The sequence below is a fragment of the Urocitellus parryii genome, chromosome 1 (genome assembly GCF_045843805.1).
Source record: "Urocitellus parryii isolate mUroPar1 chromosome 1, mUroPar1.hap1, whole genome shotgun sequence".
Taxonomy (NCBI): domain Eukaryota; kingdom Metazoa; phylum Chordata; class Mammalia; order Rodentia; family Sciuridae; genus Urocitellus; species Urocitellus parryii.
The window spans coordinates 209,902,074-209,919,712 of record NC_135531.1 but is presented as its reverse complement, the minus strand read 5'-3'; positions in this window follow the sequence as shown (position 1 = coordinate 209,919,712).

The following is a 17,639-nucleotide window of genomic DNA, read 5'->3' as shown; positions in this document are numbered from 1 at the left end:
GCTACTTTTCCATTTATTAAACTCAAGGATTTCATATTGATAGTTTAGTTTGACTTTGGTCTATGGACTCACACAGCATTTATTCCTTTTTCCTGGCTCATTTTACCCAGAATACTGGTTTTGAGATTTTCCTGTATCGTACCCATATTATTCATCCTTTTTTTTTTTAATTGAGGGCTAGGATTTTACTTTATAGATGTGCAATAGTACACAGTATATCCATTCATCTGGTTATGGCAATTTAAGTTTTTGGTCATTGCAATCAAGACTGATAGAAAGATTTGTGTATAAGCCTTTGTGAAGATATGTGCTTTCATTTCTTAGGAGTGGAATAGCTATGTTACATGATAAGTGTATGTTCTAATTTCTAAGAAACTATTAAACCGTATTCTGAAGGTTTTACATTCAAATTTGCAGTGTATGAGAATTGATAATCCCACATCCTCATCAGCACTTGCTTTTGTGGGGTTTTAATTATAGTCTTTTCCACTACTTTGTCAGCAATTGTACATAGTATTTTATATCTTAGGCACCTAAAATGCAGCTCTGAAGGGAGCTCTTAAAATTATAGTTTTTCTTTCACAATTTGTTCTCTTTATTTTTATTATTTTATTACATGTATATGTACATCTGATATAAATCATGATGGTTTTGCTGCTTCCTTGGGCAATACATTACAGGAAGCTACACACTGTGACTTTTCACTTTATCATCAAATATGGTCACAACTTAACTCAGTGCTTGAAGTATGGTACTTTTGGGTTAAAATCATTGTGAGAGTTTTAAATCTTCATATCTTGTGATCATTTCTATTTTCATTGTTTGGTATACTGATTGTAAATCTTATAAGAAAGTTAATTTAAGCTTCTAACGTGAAATAAGATTGAACATAAATAACACAAATTTTACCTTCTTAGTTTAGATGGTAAATGATAAGCTATGTATTTAAAAATAGACTTGAAAAAAAGGATGAATTTTACAATAAGTTGTAAAATAGCAAGTTACAAGAAGTTACAAAAGAAATATGTTTTGATTATTTTTCTTTTCAGTTTCAAGTGATATCTGCAAAACAAACCTTAAGTTTTACCAGTGCCACCCTGAACATTACTGAGACACTTGGCATATATGTTTACCAGTGTTCAAATCGATCTACTCCCTGTTGAAATAAAGACCACTGACAACACTCTTGGACACCTCAGCGAATTGTTCCTGAAGTTTTAGAGGCTTACATTCAGCAGTTTTCCTTTTTGGGGGAGTAGGAAAAAGACTATTTGTTTTAAAACCAAACCACTAGGAATATATATCAAAATCTTGACACAGGAAACAGACAGGTTATATTATAATTTCAAATAATAACCTGGTGAAAAGACCCCTTATCAAAAGATAAGATGACATTCTGGCGCTGGATTGCTGCATGTTGCAAAACCCCAAGTCAAAGTAGTACTTGTAAAAGGTTTATGTGGGGTGCCCCTCCTTGGCTATGAAGGAGTCACAGCTTGTCCTAGTCCATGCTGTTTATTTTGGGGGCTTCCTGTTGCCAGGGAATTATCTCCATAAGGCTCTGTTAACTCAGGGACTAAATTACCAGTGCTGTATTTAGGGTTCTATTCCATTATCTTTTGAGAAAAATCAATTTTTTCCCAAAGTCCCACACTTCACAACTTTTAACCAGCAAACAGCCTCATCTTACTGTCTATTCTCAGATGCTGGTACATGTATCACAATCAAACCCCCTTTCTCCTCAAGGGGAAAGTGTCACTGCAAGATCTCCTTGTTAAAGCAGCAGAAAACCTGAGGGCTGACATGCCAGTGGAGAAAGCTTTGCTTTCCATACTCAAAATGTTGTTATCTCTTATGCGTTTTGCAATGGTCTCTCCCAGCTGAGAGATGCAATATACAAACTTCAAGAAATGCACATTTCTATGGCCATAAAGGACATACGTAAGGAACCTCCAAACTATTCTCCCTTCCAACACTACATCTTTTTTTTAAGAGAGAGAGAGAGAGAGAGAGAGAGAATTTTAATATTTATTTTTTTAGTTTTCGGTGGACACATCTTTTTTTTTTTTTTTTTTAATGTGGTGCTGAGGATCGAACCCGGGCCGCACGCATGCCAGGCGAGCATGCTACCGCTTGAGCCTCATCCCCAGCCCAAACAACACTACATCTTAAATTCATTCCACCCCTTGTATAGAAAATAACACCAAGCAAAATAAAGACCTGGAGAGCTTTTCCCCTTTCTAAATTAGTGATCTCCTAGATTTTGTTTTATTTCTTATTGAAAATAGTATAGGTGATAATTCTGATAAAGATTCTGTTTCTATGAAGAAGGCCACTGGGATTTTGTTCCGAATTGCATTAAATCTGTATAGTGCTTTTGGAAGTATGGTCCTTTTGATAATATTAATTCTGCCTATCCAAGAGCAAGGTAGATCTTTCCATCTTTTAAGGTCTTCTTTGATTTTTTTTTTCCTTTAGGGTTCTGTAATTTTCATGATATAGATCTTTCACCTCTTTCATTAAGTTGATTCCCAAATATTTTATTTTATTTTATTGAGACTATTGTAAATGGGGTGGTTTTCCTCATTTTGCCTTCTGATGATTTGTCACTGATATACAGAAATGCCTTTGATTTATGAATGTTGATTTTATATCCTGCTACGTTGCTGAATTCATTCACTAGTTATTGAAGTTTTATGGTGAAACTTTTAGGGGCTTCTAGGTATAAAATCATATCACCAGCAAATAGTACCAATTTGAGTTCTTTTCCTATATGTATCCCTTTAATTTCTTTCATCTGTCTAATTGCTCTGGCCAGTGTTTCAAGAACTGGGTTAAATAAAAGTGGTGAAAGAAGACATCCCTGTCTTGTTCCAGTTTTTAGAGGGAATGCCTTCAATTTTTCTCCATTTAGAATGATGTTGGCCTGGGACTTAGCATGGATAGCCTTTATGATGTAGAGATATGTCCCTGTTATCCCTAGTTTTTCTAGTGTTTTTAATATAAAGGGGTGCTGCATTTTGTCGAATGCTTTTTCTGCGTTTATTGAGATGATCACATGGTTCTTATCTTTAAGTCTATTGATGTGATGAATTACATTTATTGATTTCCTTATGTTGAACCAACCTTGTATCCTTAGGATGAACCCCACTTGACCGTGGTGCAGGATCTTTTTGATATGTTTTTGTATTTGATTTGCCATAATTTTATTGAGAAATTTTGCATCTATGTTCATTAGAGATATTGGTCTGAAGTTTTCTATTTTTGATGTGTCTTTGCCTGGCTTTGTAATCAGAGTGATGTTGGCCTCATAGAATGATGTCTTCTGTAACTTATTGTTCATTCAGTAGCATTTTATTTAGTCTCCAGGTGTTGGAGTGGATTTTATTTCTTATTTTATCATTTATTTCTAGTTTCATTCCCTTATGATCTGATAGAATTCAGGGTAGTATCTCTACTTTTTATATTTGCTAAGAATTACTTTGTGGAATGTTAAATGGTTTATTTTAGAGAAAGATCCATGTGCTGCTGAGAAGAAAGTGTATTCTCTTGTTGAAGGATGAAATATTATATATATGTCAGTTAAGTCTAAGTCATTGATTGTATTATTGAGTTCTATAGTTTGTTTGTTCAGCTTTTGTTTGAAAGATCTAGCTAGTGATGAAAGAGGTGTGTTAAAGTCATCCAAAATTATTATGTTGTGATCTATTTGACTCTTGAACTTGAGAAGAGTCTGATGAACGTAGATGCTCCATTGTTTGGGGCATATATATTTATAACTGTTGTCTTGTTGGTGTATGGTTCCCTTGAGCAGTATGTAGTGTCCTTCTTTATCCTTTTTGATTGACTTTAGTTTGAAGTCGGCTTTATTAGATGTGAGGATGAAAATCCCTGCTTGGTTCTGCAGTCCATGTGAGTGGTATGATTTTTCCCAACCCTTCATCTTCCATCTGTGGATGTCTTTTTCTATGAGATGAGTCTCTTGGAGACAGCATATTTGTTGGTTCTTTTTTTTTTTTTTTTTTGATCCAATCTGCTAGTATGTCTTTTGGTTGGTGAGTTCAGGCCATTAAAATTCAGGGTTATTATTGAGACATGATTTGTATTCCCAGCCATTTTTGTTTAGTTTTGGTATTTAACGTGACTTGGTGTTTCCTCTGATTAAATTTTTTCTTTAGTGTAATATCTCCTTCTGCTGTTTTTCATGATTGTTTTTCATTTCTTGTTCTTGGAATATTTTGTTGAGGATATTCTATAGTGCAGACTTTCTATTTGTAAATTTTTAACTTTTGTTTATCATGGAAGGTTTTTATTTCATCATCAAATATAAAGCTTAGTTTTGCTAAATGTAAAATTCTTGGTTGTCATCCATTTCTTTCAGAGCTTTTTGTTCCATGATCTCCCAGCTTTGAGGGTCTGAGTTGTAAAATCTGCTGAGATACGAATTGTTCTCCCCCTATAAGTGATCTCATTCCTCTTTCTTGCAGCTTTTATCTGTATTTGGGGTAAACATACCAGTTCATAACCCACTTGAATCTAATGTATGAAATATGATACGTCAAGAGCTTTGTAATGTTTTGAACAACCAATAAAAAAAAGATTCTATCCTTATTCTGTATGCTAGGCATTTTCATTATAATGTGCCTTGGCATAGATCTGTTGTAATTTTGTGCATTTGGTGTCCTGTAAGCCTCTTGTATTTAGTTTTCCAATTCGTTCTTCATGCTCGGGAAATTTTCTGATATCATCTCATTAAAGGGATTGTGCATTCCTTTAGTTTGAAACTCTGTGCCTTTCTCTATTCCAATAACTCTTAGATTTACTCTTTTGATGCTGTCCCATAATTCTTGGATGTTTTGTTCATGATTTCTAGCTTACTTCACTGTGTGATCAAATTTATTTTGCAGATTGTATACTTTGTCTTCATTATCTGGTGTTCTTTCTTCCAAGTGATCTAGTCTATTGGTTATGGTTCCTATTGAGTTTTTTATGTGATTTGTCATATCCTTCATTTCAAAAATTTCTCACTTTTTTTTTCTGAGTCTCTCTCTCTCTCTTGAAGTAATCTTTTGCTACCTGATTTTTTCTCTTTTCTCATTGTTGGAGTGATCAATTTTTGCCTTTATTTGCTCATTTAGGTCATTCTTTAATTTACAGATGATTTTATTTATTTATTTATTTATTTATTTATTTATTTAATTTTTTTTACAGCAGTCCCACTGGGGGATGTGGAATTTTTTATTAATTTATTTATTTATTATAATTTGTTATACATGACAGCAGAACCTACTGAACTCCTTCTCTGACTTTTCATCAACTTCGCTGTCCGTGGGTTCTGTTATTATAATGTCCTGGTTTGTTTGGGGCACTTTCCTTCCTTGTTTTTTCATGTTGTGTATGTGTCTTCCTTTCTTGCAGTGTGGATCTGAGATATTACAGTTTATTCCCTGTATTCTTATAGTACCTGTGCAGATTGTATGTACCTCATCTTGATGTTAGGCTTCCAGACCCTGCTGGTGTCCCTCAACGGATGTTACTGAATCCTGGATCTGGGTCCTATACAAGTTGGTGTGGGTGGACCTGGGCTCTTGGTCTTGTCCTCCCTAGGTGGTCCACTGGTTGGAAGGAGTGAGTGGTCCTTTGCCAGGGGCTAGGCTCTGGTGGGTGTCTGCACTGCTGGAGCCTGCTGTGTACCTGGGACCCGCGCAGGCTGGTGTGGAGTGGATCTGAGTCTCAGGGCTTAACCTCCAGCTGTAGTCTGTTGGACAGAAGGGGTGGTCCTGCACCAGAGGATAAGCTCTGGCGGGTGTCTGCCTCCCCGGGGGAGAGGTTGACCAAGCCTGCTGTATGCTTGGGACCTGCACAGGCGGTTGTGGCTGGATCTAGACCTCTGGGCTTGACCTCTATCTCTACATTTTCTATTAACATGATAGTCTGACTGTACTCTCTTAAGGGGAATTCCAAATTTCACCTTTAAAACAGTTGTTTTTTTTTCCCTAAAGTTTTTGTTTTTATATGTCTGAAGGGAAGACTGTGATTATGACCTGCTAATTTGAAGAACTTCGTACTATTCTAAGTAGCTTGGGTTTAGAATTTTTCAGATATGCAAAATAAATCTGATAAGTTACACATCAATATCTCTCAGAGTACTGAAGTAAGTCTTCCTACTTTATTTGTATAGTTAAATATTTGTAGATCTATATATTTATATTTAGCTTAAATATATAAAGACTCCCTTATAGGTGCCACATGAAATTTAAACTATGGCCACTAGAGGGAGCGCTAACATAGATGATACAATTTGTAAGCTCTGATTCTTCTCTCCCTTTAGTGTGAAGAAGTTTAGAATTTATTTTAAAACCTTACTTTTTAGATTTATCCTTTGGAAGGCTGAGAAATATGATCTGCCATAAATTCACAAGGATGGCCACTATTTTACTCTTATCTCACAAATTTTCTATAGCTTTGGGCATTCTGAAGTGAGAATGGATGATTATTATACAAAACTATAAAGATATCAGTCTTGAGGAAAAAATTCCTACAAGGACCCTGAAACAAACATTAATACATAAATAAACAAGAACTCTACTATAATTTATCTAGCATAAATATAATTTATTTTAATCAAAGTTTGAGTTCTAGTCCAGCTAATAAATTGTTTTTACCCTGAATGACCCTGTATCTTTTTGCTCTGTATTATGACAAAATTATTTCTAAGGCAAATTGGTCTCTACAGTGCAATGATTCTACTCCTTTCACACCAATAATTTACTGTTAGTCTTACACTTTTCACCTGATATATTTTAAAAATACAGTAGTTTTAAAGTTATAAATATTGGAAAATAAACCCAATTGTTTTTAGAAAGCTTATGCCAAGAACTTATGTTTAAATCTCTCTGTGTATTTTTATATTTATAAAAAACATTAAAATCCTAGATAAATAACAATTGTCAAAAGATTTTAGCTTCTTAATGACATTTGAGTATTAAAATGTCAATATTTAAATGCAACATAAATTTAAAATGAGACTTGATTTTTGCTTAAAAGGCACTGTTAGAATGAAAACAGAGCTGAATTTTAACTTACCTACTTAAAAATAATTTAAAAAATTAAAATTTCATTTATAACAATGGAACTTCAAATAGACTTTTCCAGTTTGGAAGTTGGAGAAATATTACATGAATAATGCAATATTTTGGAAAATTAATTTCTGGCTTTCTAAGCAAATTTGCAAAAAGACACAGGATATAAGTTTTTTTTTTAATTTTTTAATATTTTTTTTAGTTATTGGCAGACACAACATCTTTGTATGTGGTGCTGAGGATTGAACCCGGGCCGCACGCATGCCAGGCGAGCGCGCTACCACTTGAGCCACATCCCCAGCCCCAGGATATAAGTTTTTAATAAAGCATTCCTCTCATTAATTACTCTTTATTTCCATAGTTAAATTGTTATTGTCTGCCTAAAATTTATTAGAATCCTGTTTTTTTGTTGTGGATGGGGTTAGGACTGAGACCTTTTTCTTTTGAAAAATGTTCATCCAATCATGAAATATAACTCAACACATTCTGTGGATCCAATACTAGGTAAATATCTTTGAGCCTACTAAACAGATTCTACACTTGGAGAACTGGAGTTAGAGAATAGTGGTATAAACAATGTATCCTGAAGGAAAATTCAGATTTCTCATTAGCAATTGAAAGTGAAGAAACTCCTCACTCTTCTTCCTACTGTTAGTACAGAAGCCTAGACACTGAGCAGTGCTGAGTGACTGTCTCTGGAGGTGCAATAAGAAAGTCCTCCTTAAATTGACAGGAGTCCTGGGCAAAGTGGCTCAAGCCTATAATCCTAGGGGCTCCTGAGGCTGAGACAGGAGGCTTGTGAGTTCAAAGCCAGCCTCAGAAACGGCGAGGGGCTGAGCTACAAAATGGGGCTGGGGATGTGGTTCAAAGGTTGAGTGCCCCTGAGTTCAATCCCCAGAACCAAAAAATAAAACAAAACAAAACTGACAATACTAATTAGGTATATTCTGTCTTCTTGAAGCTCTTGTGTCAGATGTTATGAAGAAACTCTCAATGTTCACTAGTTGCTACCTACTCCTGGTGATTCATGTTGGAACAAACAATCAAAAGTAACCTACAGTGAATTTTTAAAGTCGCTAAAAATATAAAATGTAGAAGTGAATGACATATTGGCACACAAGCTTAGAATCAATTCTTAGTCTTTTATTTGAAAAGGGAAGAAGACAAAAAAATTAGAGATTAAAATGTAGAAATCTAACTACTGCTGCTTCAATAGGATCCCAAGAAACAGATACTAGAAACTTCCAGATGGGTCTCCGGATAGGAGGAGTGAATTAACATCCATCACTATTCCTGGAAGAGGAATCATCTCCCAACGTGGGCACTGCCCCATACTAATTTCCTTCTTTCAAATATCTGAAATGCTTATTTTGAAAAACTGAGTCTACATAAAAAAAAAAAAAAACCTACTACAAAGTTAACTGTGAAATAAAGGGCTTAGCTTTTGAATCTTTGTATTCTAGAAAAGCATCCTGGAAACCTGTTGGAATAAACAGTGAGCCAGGCAATTAATATTATTTCCCATATAAGTAGTTTTCCTTCCACAGAGATGGGTTCTACATTAATTCATTTAACGATATTTGAATTTTGAGTATGTTCCAGGTAGTTTCTAGGTGCTCACATACAATGGTGAACAAAAATAAATTTTATGATATATGTTAATAAAAATATGGTCGATTCATAACAAAAACGTCCCTATTTCTCACCCACTCCTTCTAAAGTGTGATCTTACAGCTCCTTCTTTCAAAAAGTAGAATCTACTTCCCCATCTTGACTGACCATGGGAATTGTTTTGGCGAATAGAATATGCATGGCTGCCCTGGTGAATTCATTTGGTGGTTTAAATATACGGAGTTCCATACCTGGGTCTCAAGGGCCCTTGTGTGTTGCTTCTGTGTCAGTTAGATACCTGCCACCCTCTGAGGAGAAGCCAGACAGCCTGCTGTTTGAAGAGAGACCACTAGGTAGAGAAACAAGTCACCACCACCCTTATGATGAAATGATCTTAGGGAAAATATCCATCAGCCCACTCTCAGCCACTTCAGTAGAGCTGTGCACCAGACCCCAATCTCACATCAGAGGCATGTGTAAGACCATCAAGATTGGAAAAGCTGACCAAACAACTTGTTCATATGTGATGTTTGAGGTGGTCTGTTGTACTGCAATAGCTAACTGATACAGACACTACACTACAGAAAATACACGCAATAAATAAATATTTATTGTGTCCATCTACAACTGAAAAAGAATTTTTAAAAAATACATGCTTAGCAAAGGAATGCATTATATTGACTCAAAGAGTACTTATTTTTTTTTCAAAAGTAGATAAATTATTTCCTGAGAGCAGGAATTTCATTTCCTTGGTAATGATTACTTTATAACATAAGCTTGAAAGAAAGAGAAAATGTTACTTTGCAATTAATATTTTGGTCCCAGGGAAATGGGGGGCCACTTTAGTGTACTCTTTAAACACGAGGTTTGTAGAAAAACTTCTAAAGAGGGAAAATCTCATGACCTACGAAATGAAGCTCAAATAAGAGAAAAGACTCAAATCGGGTAGTGGAATTTTAAGAAATGAAATTTCAGTATATGTAATTTATTACTATAATGATGATATGATTACTAGTGATCATTATGTTACTCTGACTTGTACATAGAATATAGAAAAAAGGCTAAAAATTGTAATCATGGCAATGTCTAGAATAAAAATTGCTAAAATAGTTTCCCTTTTACTGTATTTAAATGTTGTCATACATATTTTCTCTATTTCTCAGGGGTGTAAGTTGGGGAGCTTTATGGTGGTTTCTTTGTAGAATATTAAGGATTAATCTGGTGTGCTCTGTTAGTCTTATAACTCTGGGATTTCCCACTGAGAGGTAGAGAATGATCTGTGTATACAGCTGAGATGTGAGGGCGGGTCCCTCTTCCTATAAACTTCTTCCCCCGCCGCCAATCTTCTTATTTATTTTTTGGGGGGTGGAGTGGGGGCTAGTGAAAGCATCAGTTTAATGAGAAACTATAAACTGAGACCAGGCCACACTTCACAATGACTGGAAGCCATGCAGTAGCAGTGCAAGAAGAGCAAAGCAGCAGGGTTCATTGTCCGTGTGGGCAAGTTCATAGACAAATTATTCAGGAAATGAAGACAGGTTTGGGCCTGCACACTGTGCAGGGCTGTTATCCACTAGGGCACTCCCACCGCTTGTGCCTGCTCCTTCCTCATCCCAGCCCAGTGCCACAGCTGTTGCTGTTGAGGTGCCCCAAAGAGGGAGTAGGTAGAGAAACAGCAGGTCAGCTGGGGCAAAGGGCCTAGTGCTTTCCAGGAAGAGAACCAAGGCTGAAGGTGCTGTAAATCCCAGCACTTCTATAAGGGGGCCCCTCCTATCTGCCTCTGTCCTAGCTGCAACACAGCAGCCACTGAATAGAGGTGGCACCCACACGCAGTGAGGACACAGGTTAGAGAGGATGGATGTTCCTTCTAGCCCCAGAAAAATAGGGGTTCACAGAGTCATGGCCAGAAAGGGGGTCTGCACACCAACTCAAAGAGGGTGGCGAAAGGATGAGCTGCTCTTGGTTACCAGGGCCATGATGTACCCAGCATCCTTCCTACTTTGGGCACTTGGACAGAGGGATGTCCTGGGATTCCATATCTGAGTGCTGAGGGTCAGAGTTGGCAATCATTGATTCTGACATGCCCGTCTGGCACACCAGAGGTGCAGCATACCCCACAACAAACCCAGGTCTTATGACCCTGTTCTGCTTGGGTCCAGATGATGCCCTACTTCCAGCCCAGCAGGTCAGAAACTCCACTGCACAGTCTCTACTGCAGGCCCCCAGGATGAGAATTGTTTCGGCTGCTTTTAGCCTCAGAGAGAGTCAGGACCCAGCCTGGACCTTGGATGGAAATAGACAAGTGAGGATGCAATTAAGAGACCCTTTCTAGCTTGTCTTCTGAATCACAAACACCAAGCAAACCAGCAACACACAAGCTCAGTACTATTCCTCTGTTCCACTGGTCCTTGGCCTGTAAAGCTCACAGAATTTTTGCTGAAAGAGTCAGATGCTCAGGGTAGGGTAAGAAGAGGACAGGACTTCCAGGGCATGGTGGCCCAGATTGTAACCCCAAGTGGAGGAGAAAAGACCACTGAGCACAGGGAGTGAGGCATAGGGAGGGGCCACTGACAGGTTGGGGAGTCGGAGTTCAGCTCTGTTAGCACAAGCACTTGTATGTGTCAATGTAGATTTTGCAGCTAGGACACCTGTGTTTCACATCCTTGAAGTCACGGATGAGGCAGGGGATCAAGCAGCAGCCCAGATCACACCCCATGAAGCAGCAGAAGAAACCCAGCCTGAGGTTTAGCAGGCTAACCTCATAGGAGATCTTGGTGGTGATGGCCTCCTGGCAGTGGGGACATGTAGTCTGCACGGATGCATCGTAAGATGGGAGGCCGATGTCTTCAGGGAGCAGTGGCATGCCTGGTGGGCGCTGCATAACAGCTGGGGAAGTACAGCCTGGGGTGGCTGGGGCTCACTCTTCTCCTCCAGAAGCTGGGCTGTAGGGTCCCCAGGATAAGGAAGGGGTGGCTTATTAAACAACTTTGCTGCTTATCATGGACCTCAAATCCCTGGTACTCAGAGAAAGGAAGTGGGTAAAGGTCCTTCAGCTACTGGCCAGGATGGACAGGGCTCTGGGGAGCTCTGAAACCTGGCGCCCAAGGCCATGGGTCACAGTGATGGCCCGGATAGGACCTGGTCTTTGGAGGAACTTCCCAGCCAGCAGGTTCTGCGCACAGCTGCCCCCATGTGCCTGACGCCCTATAGGACCTGGAGCCTCCCACATGCCCGGTGTCCTCTACCAGAAGCCATTCTTGTTCTTTTAGACTTATACAACGGTAGGCCTAGAAATGATTTCAAATGTCCTCAACCCAGAATGCCACGTGAAACAAAAGGCTTTAGCTTTTTCTGCAATAAATAGATAACATGGGAATATCAACACCAAGATTTTGCCATTGGATCACATAAATGTGTGATTGGTAGAACTACTAAAACTCTAAGTTCCTGTTGATCATTTTTTTTTACTGAAAAGCAGTGAAATGTACTTCTGTGTAATCTGCATTGTTTATTATTCACCATTATTTATTTTTCACAACAGATCTCCATCGGGCACTAAATCTCATTATGTGGCAGTGATCAATGAAGAAAGGTCTTCCCTGGCCAGGTCTAGCAGCCAGTGCAGTAGTAAGTGACTGTCGAAGAGGAGACCCACAGCTGTACCACTTCACTCTTATGTCTGAAGCATCAATGGAAGGAAGGGAACGTGTTTATATGAAACTTTCAGAGTGTTAGCTGGGCTGGGGTGAATGTCAAGGTGGTGTTCCCTTCTGACTTGCATTCTACTGTTGACATTTCATTTAAAAAAAAACTGATAGATGATTTCCACTTACCTTCCTCTATTACTAACCTCTACCTTGGATTTGGCTTCTTCATTGTAAAACCCAATATCAAGTAACTGAATTAGTTGAGAAATGGGCTAATCTGATTAGTTTAAAACACATGTCAAATATTAAGTTTTCCAGAAATTTTTTGAGGTATATTTGAAATTTAAACTGTATCCAAAATGTATTAGTGTATTATTAGGTGCATTTTATTTACTAATGTATTTAGTGAATAAAGTAAAAACATGATTGATTTTTATTAAATGATTCAGAAATTATGATTTGTTGTCTCTGATCAACTCTTCATTTAGAAAATTAAATGTTAGAAAATGAAAATTATTACTTGTATTTTCAATAATCTCTTCTAATTTAAATGTAGGAGTAAAACAATCTCGTTTTATTAATGGGATTAGTTAATGATTAATGTAATTTATTTTTATCTACTATTTTTCTTTTACATTTTAATGCTATTGAATAAGAGAAGGTCAAGCATTATTTTCATAAAATATTATGTTGTTTTGAAAGGAAAGTAAGCATTTTAGATGATGGGAGACTAATATCTATTCATATCTGAACAAACAGTACATGAACATTGTACGAGCCACAAAATACTATATATTCCCTCTCCTAGGCAATATGAGTGGCTGGTGCTTCTTTATCAATTACAGTTTAGCTCAAGTCTAATCTTCCACATTCTTATATAAGACTTATTAAGATATTTAATCATAGTGTGGCTCCTGCATTGTGTTAGCATTTCATCCAGAGAAAAGTTGCTATTTTAAATCCCTTCTCAAACTACCAAATACAAGCCCACATCCTAGCATAAGTCATTTTGAACTCCCTCTTGCTGAGATGGCCTATGGTTTTCCATGTTGTATGGTCTCTTTTGCTGAAATGAACAATAAACACAGCTTGTTCAAATGCAAATATTCTCCTGGTGGTCTTTGGAGGATATGACTTCCTGCCTAGATCACCAAAATAAAGGTATCCAGGCAGAGAGCCCAATATCCATCTATTATTAGCCTCCCACCATGACATTTTAATTTATTCACTACATATTTTATATTACTGAAACAATGCTTGCAACTATCCCTTTAACATTAATTTATTGTTCCTTCCATGTGTTTCTAAGGATCAGTTCATCTCACACGTTACCTTCACATAGTGGTTCCCGTGAGTGATTCTCAGTCAATGGGCTATCAGCTCAGCTTCCCAGGAGATGCAGCATATGGTTTCTACACAGATCAATAGCTCCCTGCATCTCCCTGCCCAGGGTGTTCTCTTTCCATTAGGGAATACCGCAGAGATGCCTGGAGGAGCTACTTTAATAACCACAACTAACCTTCCACCAATGAGAGACAGCAGCTGGTGGAGAATATCCCAGCTTCTGGTCCCATGATTGAGGCAATTCTGAAATGTGTTCCACTTAGTCTTCAGTAGCATCTATCAAAATTAAGCTACAATAACCACATGCTGGTCATGATTGCTATCTTCACTGATCTTCTTACTTTTCTCTCACTTCCTCCTTGGTTCACCTCACAAGCTTTCTATTACTACTACCTGAATAAATTCCATGCAGCTAAACACTTTTGGAGGAATATTGAGCAGACACTCTGATAAGAAATCTGGAATTGATCAAGAAACCTGCTGGTGGATTCCTTAGCTTGATACAGCACTAAGATTACAAAACTTTTTGTACTTGCAGAATACTGGAAAAGGAACATGCCTTAGGGAATAGCTCTAAAACTTGAAAGGTAAGAGGGCAATGGTGATCATAACAATAGAAGATTTGATTGATTTTTTTCTTATCCACAAAAGACATCTTCAAGAAAAAAAAATAAGGAGAGATTTTGTTTAGTCAACTATCAATTTAAAACACACTGTAAGGACAGAATGATCTCCCAGCAGTGTGTAAAGAAACTCTCTCTCTCTCTCTCTCTCTCTCTCTCTCTCTCTCTCTCTCTCTCTCTCTCTGTAGCTGGAAGCTTTATTTACACTAGTAATAAAGTCCAATATTTAATAATGTGTGAAATTTACTAAGGTAAAATTTAATTCACATCCCTGGCAAGAATATTTTTTAAGGCTCATTAAGTTGTAGTCCAGTGGTCAAAACCATCCAACAACCTACTTTTTTGGAATTCAACCTTTACCATTCATTAGCATGGTTTTCATGGCTGTTTGCATGCTACACTGGCAGAGTTGAACAGATACCACAGAAATCAAACAGACTGCAAAGTTGAAAACACTAATTATCTAACACTTTGAAAAAAAAGTTTGCTGATTCCTGTTCTATTCTTTAGTCAGGACCTGACTTTACTCTGGTCTTTGATAGGAAAGAAGAGTAATCCTGAGGTTTGTGATGAGTCATTTGAAAGATTCTTGAGTTCTTGAATTCTCTGATATAAGAAGATAGCAGCTCCCCTTGCTGGAAGAGATAAGACCCTACATTCTAGAGACTAAGCAAAGAAAGAACTTACATTCTAAGGTTCAGAGAGTCACAGGGGTTTTAGTGTTAGTAAGAGCGTGGGAATTCTTAGGTTCCCCTGATAATAGAGTAAGAGTTATTACGGCACTTGATAAAGAAGTTCATGGAAACCTCTGAAATTTCTCTCTGCCAGCCCAGACAGAAACAAAAAAAGCCATAACATATTCTGAAGGATGGGAATGGTAGAGTTCAGTGATATCATTAAAAATATCATAGGATGAAGGGTTGCTGTCATATCTCTAATTAATTCTCCAGTGTGGCTTCTGAAGAAATAGCTGGTTATTTCTTGGGTAATTGCTGTCCTACTGCTTCCTCAATCAAGACTTCCAGTGCTGGTAACATGCCAGACGTAGTATCATTCCTAGAGCAGATTTGTAAGGTCTCTACCCTGTGGTACACTTCTATGCTTTGGTGAATGGAGTCTTTTCCATTTAAAGTATAAAAAGATAGCAGAAACTGTTCACCTTCACATAGGATAGACATAAGTATTCATTTTCAGTTTTTTCTAGGGTTAACTGTCCTACTTTCTTTTTTATAATGTTATCTAAAGTGGTATGAACCAAATTACCATTCCATAGATTCATCTTATTGGTCCCATTATGCTAATTAGACAGGATGAGAAATAACGTGGCTAGTGTACTGGGGTCACTATGAAATATGTGCATTTCACAGTGGAAGATACACTTCATGAAGATACAGGCACTTGCCACATCAGTAGATTTTAGACATCCAGTGATCAAGAGTATTCTGATATAAATACTCCAGAGTCAAAGGTAAATAGTTGCATCTTGCATCCTTTAACACAATGAAGGAATCACTGTTCCACATGAGCCTCTTTAGGTCCTCAAGATAATATATCTCACACCTAAAAGCAGTAAGCTGTAAGTTAAGCATTGAGCCTGAGGCCAATGATAGAGATTAAAATCTTAACCAAAATATACTAAGTAACTATGTAAAGAGAACTCATGGTCATGTGCTGGGTTCTGTCAGCCCACCAAGTCCTAAATTTGTACATGCCTAGCAGCAGTCTGTTATGTATTTAAAATGGAATGCCCATGATTGAGCCTAGAAAGTACTATATATCACAAGTAAGTTGCATGATCAGGTGGATCAAACCCATGTATTACTCCATGGTTTTCTTTCCTCAGCTTACAGTTATGGTCATATGAGGGTCACTTATCATACTGAAAACAGAAAAGCCCAAGTTTGTCTTGGAAGTACTTCACTTCGTATGTAGATATGCACCAAAATAGATGGGTTGAGATAACTGGTCATCCACTTAGAATGGAAAAAGAAATGTCTCTGAGGTGAGAATGTATGCAGATGCTTGAGAAATGGCCTGTAGCTTGGCCATGTTCTCGGGAACCAGATAGCAAAAGGATTAGTGGATCTGATACAAAAAGAAGTATATCTTTAAATACATAGGCATAGATGTGAAGTGTAAAGATTTTATCACCTATCAGAAAGCATCCTCCAGGACAAGTTCACTGAATAACCAAATAGAAAAATTTTGACTTTGTTACTTGAAGCTTGCAAACCCTCATCATTGGCCATGCCAGAAATGTCATGATGGGTACCTGTATGTAATGGTTGTTGAGGTAGAGATGGGGATGATACATAAATATCAAAATATGGACTTTCTCATAACAAGGGCAATATAGGAACTGTGGTTTCTGGGTTTCCCATTTTCTGCAACATCAACCAACATTACATTATTGTTTTTTGTTTTTTTCAATAGATGTTTTTGCAGTATCAATCAAACTTAAAAAAATGCATGGTCTTCAAATTGGCAATTTCACTTCTGGGAACATACACTAGGAATATACATATAAAAATTATGGAAGGTGTGACTTGACATAGGGTACATGCCAATCAAATTGTTCCAAGTTATTCCCAGTTTTTTGTTTGTTCGTTTGTTTTTTGCAACCAAGAGATCTTTATTGTGACAGTGTCTGATTAACAGGGAAGGAAGATAAAAAAGAGACAGAGAGAGAAGGGAAAGAAAGAAGAGAGAAAGAAAGGGAGAGAGCAGAGAGAGAGAGAGAGAGAGAGGGAGAGAGCAAAGTGAGAGAGAGCAAGAGCAAAGTGAGAAAGAGAGCGAGAGAGGTAGTAAAAGTGAGAGAGAGAGAAAGCTAGAGAAGAAAGAAAGTGTGTGTGTGTGTGTCTATGTGTGTGTGTGTGTGTGTGTGTGTGTGTGTGAGAGAGAGAGAGAGAGAGAGAGAAGTTAGTCCCAGTTATTAAATTGCATTTACAGTGTTTTAAAAATAGTTTGCCTTTTCCCCCTTTTTCTTCCCACTTCCATCTTATAACATTGTTCTGCATTTCTTTTCCTATTGATAAAGGAAAAATGAAACCCAAAATATTTTAAAGCATATAAGATTTGGTAATTACGCAGCAAGCTTAAATACAATACAATTTTAGATATTCCTTTATATTTATATACACTGCTGAAAAATACATACCAAGAAATATGAACATTCTGAAGAATTTATTTTCTAAGGCTGAAGGGAATCTGGGTGTGGTGGAAGAATTACTGTAAAAAATATATTTTCATGAAAATACATTACACAAAATTGAGGCTGTGAAAAATGAAAGAAGAATGATTTAAACCCAGTACATTAGAAATATGTGAGGAAA